We start from the raw sequence: 5,702 nt of genomic DNA, 5'->3' as shown, positions 1-5,702 counted from the left end.
TGAGATGCATGACTCTCCGAGCAGTCAAGGGACAATTAATGGTCAGAACTCAACAATAGGTATATTTGTGCTGAACTGGATTAAAGATTTACTTGTGAGCAATTTTCTTGGGGTCATAGCCAAAAAAAAAGTCCTATACTTCCTGTGAATTCTGGCCAAGCTGTTTTTTGTTTTGTTTTGTTTTTTAAATCCAATTTTTGGGAGCAAAGAGCAGAAGACAAATAGGAAACTGTCTACAGCCCCTGATGCACGTAACCTCCCCTTATTATTTTAATTCCCACCATGGGATTTTGCTCTGTTCAGGTTCACAGATCTATTTGCTCAGAAGTCCTAGGATGTTGAGTCCTGCTAATTCCCCTTAGAACAATGCTGATCTCATTACCTAGAAGCTATTTGAGGAAATAACAGATTAAACAAGGTTTTCTGTGTATTTCGCTGGATATTTTTGGATTCCTTATGAAGGTGTTCACTTACTTCAGCGGTGTCTGTCATCTCTTAGGTCACAAATATATGGCATTGACATAGATGGGGAAAGAAGGAGTAACTCTTTCCACTTTCAAAACCCTTCCCTTTATGAGGAATCCACTGGCACAGGGGAATACAGAAAACATTAAATCAAGAACAGCCCAATTGTCCTAAACAGACAACCGTTCAAAGTTCTCATGAAAGTCCTGGCAGCTCTTTCCTGAGACACTATTATTCTCTTTTATATACATAATATTGAGTATCGGGAGGTTTGGGTTTCCTTATTAAGTCAGGCGTTTGTCAAATTTAGCTCCCAAGGGACAAGAATAAACTTATTTTCTTTCTTTTTCCTCAACCAAATTCCAAAGTTCCTCCCCTCCCATACTTCTCTGTTTGCCTGAGGAAGTGAGTTCTCGCCCACACTCCCCACTTCCCAAAGAGGTAACTATGTTTTTATGTTAGCTGACACCCACTGCTATAAGAGACAGAAAGCAGGAATATGGAGAGAACAGGCAGGCCCGCCAAAGGCCATGATGAAGATAGTCAAAAATATGACCAGGGCTGGAACTGTACAAACAGTGGGTCACCACTGCTCTCAAGATGGGTAACATTAGAATCCCCAAAGAGTATTTGGTGACTTCAAAAATCTATCCTTGAGTTCATGATTCTTGGCCCAATTGCAATATTCCCCTTCAAAGTCTTATTTTTAGACTGTACCTCCTCCCAGTGGCCTGAAAAGGTCTACCTTATTTCTTATCCAGAGTGGGAGGAGGAGATTTTACTATTCAAGTCTATACATGCTCTAGGCCCACAAGATGCCAGTCTCTTACTTTGGGTTTTAGTCTCCTCCCTCCACTGAGCCACCTTCCTTAGAAACTAACTTTGTGTTTGTGGAAATAAGGGAAACAAGAGATGGATCTTTTCTATACATGGCACAGCTACTTTTTTTTCATGGATCCACTGATACATCAAAGACGTGTGAACTGTGAATGGACACCTGCAACAGTCCTGCTGCATCCTCTCCCAGCATGATGGACTCATGTGATCTCTCTGGATTTCCAATTTGGAGTGGTTGGGTTTTTTTTTTTTTTTTTTCCCAACCTTAATGCCCCACTGAGGAAGAGCAAACTTCTTAGAAAATAAGTCACCATGTCATCCACTCTTGACTTCAATGTCTATTCCCAAATCAGGAACATAAAATGTGACATTCAAGCTAAACTAAAGTTCAAGGTAAAGGTCAATTTCATGCAGCTGTCTGTTGTCAGCGAGAATAATTCTGAACCAATTGACTTGCTTGATGCAGGAGACATCAATATTAGTCAGACTGAACAGTTTCGTCCACAGAAGGAGGCAAAACCAAATGACCAAGTTAGCCACCTGGGAAGTTGGATTCTGGGTGTCAAAATTACATATACAACCTGCAGCAGCCTAGAAACAACAGCCAAAATGAAAAGCAGCAAGCGACTTAGGAATATAAAGTTTTTTGTTGTGAATTTTAAAACATTTCATACAACTTTTTCTTTTTTTATGGCTTTCAAGAACCAGTTCTCTTAGAGGGCTGATTTATCACTCTCCTCAGTAAAAAACTCATAACCCTAAATTAGGTAAAAATAAATAAATAAAGTAGTCTTACAGTTTCTGAGAAGAAAAGAGTGCCAGACTCCAGCATGTGAGAACTACTGGAAGGGCTTGGCTGCTGTAGTCCTTTTCCCTCCACAGGTGGCAGGAGGAGTCCTTTTGCCTCTACTTTAGAGGAGACTCCATAAAGGAGCCCCCTTTATGCCTGGGAACATAAAGCTGTTCCCAAGAGTGGAGATGGACACCATCCTTCCAGAAAGCCTTGATAGATACACCTTACATAGACAACCTCCCAGGAGGCTGGTGGGCTAGAAGATCCCCCTGGGGGATTTGGTCACATAATCCAAATGACTAGTAATTGGAAGAATTATTGGGTATCCTTTCTCTTTATCTCAGGTACAGGGATGGAGGCTCAGTAATGAATCTCGCCTGGGCTCACACAGCTCTAGTTCCCAGGGGTCACCTATGAATGTCGTGAATGTGTACACGGGACAGGATATGGGATCTAGGGCACTTATAGGAAGCCTGCCCTGTCGCTATTTTAATCGTGCCACAGCTGGGCAATTGAGGAAGAGGAAAAGAATAAGAAGGTTATTAAGGGAGTTTTGCCAATAGTTAATTAGATTACTCTATTAACATGCAAATTTTCCTCTCTCATTTGAGCCAAGATACCAGTATGTGGACATTGAGGAGAATATCTACAGAAGACAGTGGATTTTTTAAATTATGAAGCAACGTGTTCTCCAACAAAGAGAAATCTGTGTGCTACTGTGGGAGAAGAGCTCCCTTGTCACAGGTTGGGCAGGCAGCAGCTGCTAGCACTGGGGCTTATGTAAGGCCCTGCTCTCAGCCCTTGGGCCCCGGTGCCCAGTTTCCAGCCAGGTTCCAAGGGGTCAGCGTGCCAGGTGAATGAAATCCTGCCTTTGTTTGACTGCCCCAGAGTCTCTTGCTCTGGGACGTTCCGTGCAACAGAAACCCAGACACACTTATTATACAGAAACCCGGGAGGGGAAGAGGAAGGAGGCTTCTAGGTGCCAAAGGCAGTGGCAAAAACTGAATAGGCAAGAAATTTCTCCAAGCCAAGTCAGCAGAGTGTCCCAAAGGCTCAGAGATTCCACAGTCTATGAGGATGGGAGAGAGCATTCTGTAAAAGCAATCCAACTACTGTAACATAGCACACACATCAAAAATAGCACTGTTTTAAAAACATGGAGATATACAGAGAGAATTTTTCAGTGTTTTTAATATGTATTTTAATACAGGTTTTTAACTGTATGTATTAACAAGATTGAAAGCTCTTGAGTCCCTACTAAACAGACATGGACTATGTAACACAATAATGACATCATTGATCCATTAAATTCAAGAAGAGACAATTCAATTTTAGGTAATGTCACATAAATTACATGTTTATCATAAAAGTGGTAGAGAAATAGAAAATAAGGAAAATATTATTTTCAATATCACTAATCTAGCCCAATCACCAACTCAAAACAATGTAAAGAATTTCAACTGAGGTCTTAACTTCACATTTGAATTAAGTCTGTTCTCAGTCTTGACTCTTAAGAAGCCAACAACAGAAAAGAGATGCTTTACTGGGTATTTACAAACACTCACACAAATATAAATAGAAGACACAGTGAATTTTAAATCCAGCAAAATATATATTTATTGAAACCCTACTGTGTGATGGACACAACATTATTATTATTAATAGTATTATTGTTGCACATCAAAAAATTTGTGGCTCCTACCTTCAAACATAAAGTAAACAGTATAATAAATTCATATGTGCAAGACTTCCCTGTTTTAGTTGTTTCTTTGTTATGTGGTGGAATGCCTGAAGATGCATATCCTTACATCAAGGTTATAGTTTCACAGGATGTGGTAGAGCTTTAACACGAGATGTAAAGGAATAATTAGCTTCAAAGGTCAGGGAAGCAGTCAATAATACTTACCAAGTACCCACCCCATGCGCAGCTGGGGCCTGCAAGAAAAAAGCTGGTTAACAAGAAGTTTCTGACCATCTACTCAGTATGCAATAGGCTGAGTACTGTGAGAAATAAAAGAGAAGGACATTGAAAGCCCATGCTCTAGAAGGATTTTCTTCCAAACACAAAATCCACACATGGGAATTGCCTTGGGGACACTTACAAAGAAACATGAGACATTAGCATACTTCTAACTGATTTTAGAAAATACATATAGAATACATAATAGAAGAGCCATCAAGTTTAGGCAGGGTTTGTCCCAAGTGTTTCCAAGAAAGGAGAGGTGTGGAGGCTTGCTTATTTCATTGGGAAGTCACATGTTTCACTCTGCACTTTATTTCTGTAATTCAAAGGTTTTATTTTTGTTTAATTGCCAAGTTACAATTTTAATCTGAGAGCACTATTCTCTGACACACTGTTGGAGACTAGGCTGTGTATGAACACCTGGAGAGAAATCTTAAGTGACTTGGCACTGCTGGCAGGGGGTTATAATCCCTCCTAAGCAGTTCCAGAGCCACTGTTTAGGAGGCCTGTCTAGCCATGACTGGTGGCACAGGAAAAGAATGATGGGACTTGAAAGTGCTAAAAAAGTCTTTTTTTATTTGTTTCTTCTGGGATAGCTTCAGTTTTAAATTGAATTACAAATTTGCCAGTGGTTTCAGCTTTAATTCTTCAAATATATATTGAATTGGTACTGTGGGCTCTGGAGGAGATGGTCTGTGATCCATCCCTGCTTCCATCCCAGAGATGGAAGAATCTCTAGTAAGCAACACTAGGAGCATCACAGAGGCTGGAGTCTCTGGTACCTAAGGTCTTTCTGGAATGTTCTGCAGAGAAGCTCTTCTTTCCCTTGCAAAACAAGAGAGTATGGTAGAGCCATTCCCAGAGAGCCAAGAGGAGAGACCAAAGGGTCAGGAAGGATTGCCTGAGGCCAATGGTGAGAACAGATCGGCTGTGAAGAGCATCAGGGAGGGGCCATGGAGACAAGCTAGTCAATGAAAACTTTGTAGCCTGGGGTTACTAAGGCAACACCACTTGTGATGTCACTGGTCCTGGAACAGCACAACCAAATATCAGAGACCTAACGATAGAGAGTCTCAGCAGGCTTTTCTTTTCTTGTCTTTTCTTTTGTTTTTTATAAGAAAAACACTAAAATAATAGACTTCCACAGGTATGCTCATGGTATGCGCATTCCAGCTATAACTCCATTTCTTTCTCTCTCATTCAACAGGGTATTCCAGAAAATGAATAAGAATGATTTTATTACATGGATATCCTTGAATCTGCTCTGGTTTAATATTTTAACTGAGGTGTATTTTCAGAGACATAAATAAAACATTATTACACATAGATTACTTACAACGATTATGTTCATAGTATATAAAATGTGACACAGTTGTTAAATTAGTCTACATTTTTAAGTAGGTAGACAATTATATAGAAAAAAACCACCTTTATACAATAAATTCAGTTATGTAACAATTAACTTGGAAAAAAATTTGAAGAGTTTATATTTAGTAAAATATCAAGAATATTATCTTCATCACTTCTGAAAGGTATGATGTTTTTAAACACTAAAGGCCTGTAATTGTTAAAGTCAAAGGAGGAGAGAAAAACACTGAAAGACTATGTGCATTTTCTTCTTCTTAAACCTCTAAAATATCACAT

This window comes from Mesoplodon densirostris, chromosome 4 (assembly GCF_025265405.1).
Source record: "Mesoplodon densirostris isolate mMesDen1 chromosome 4, mMesDen1 primary haplotype, whole genome shotgun sequence".
NCBI classification, from domain to species: Eukaryota; Metazoa; Chordata; class Mammalia; order Artiodactyla; family Ziphiidae; genus Mesoplodon; species Mesoplodon densirostris.
Note: the sequence above shows the minus strand (reverse complement) of the source record.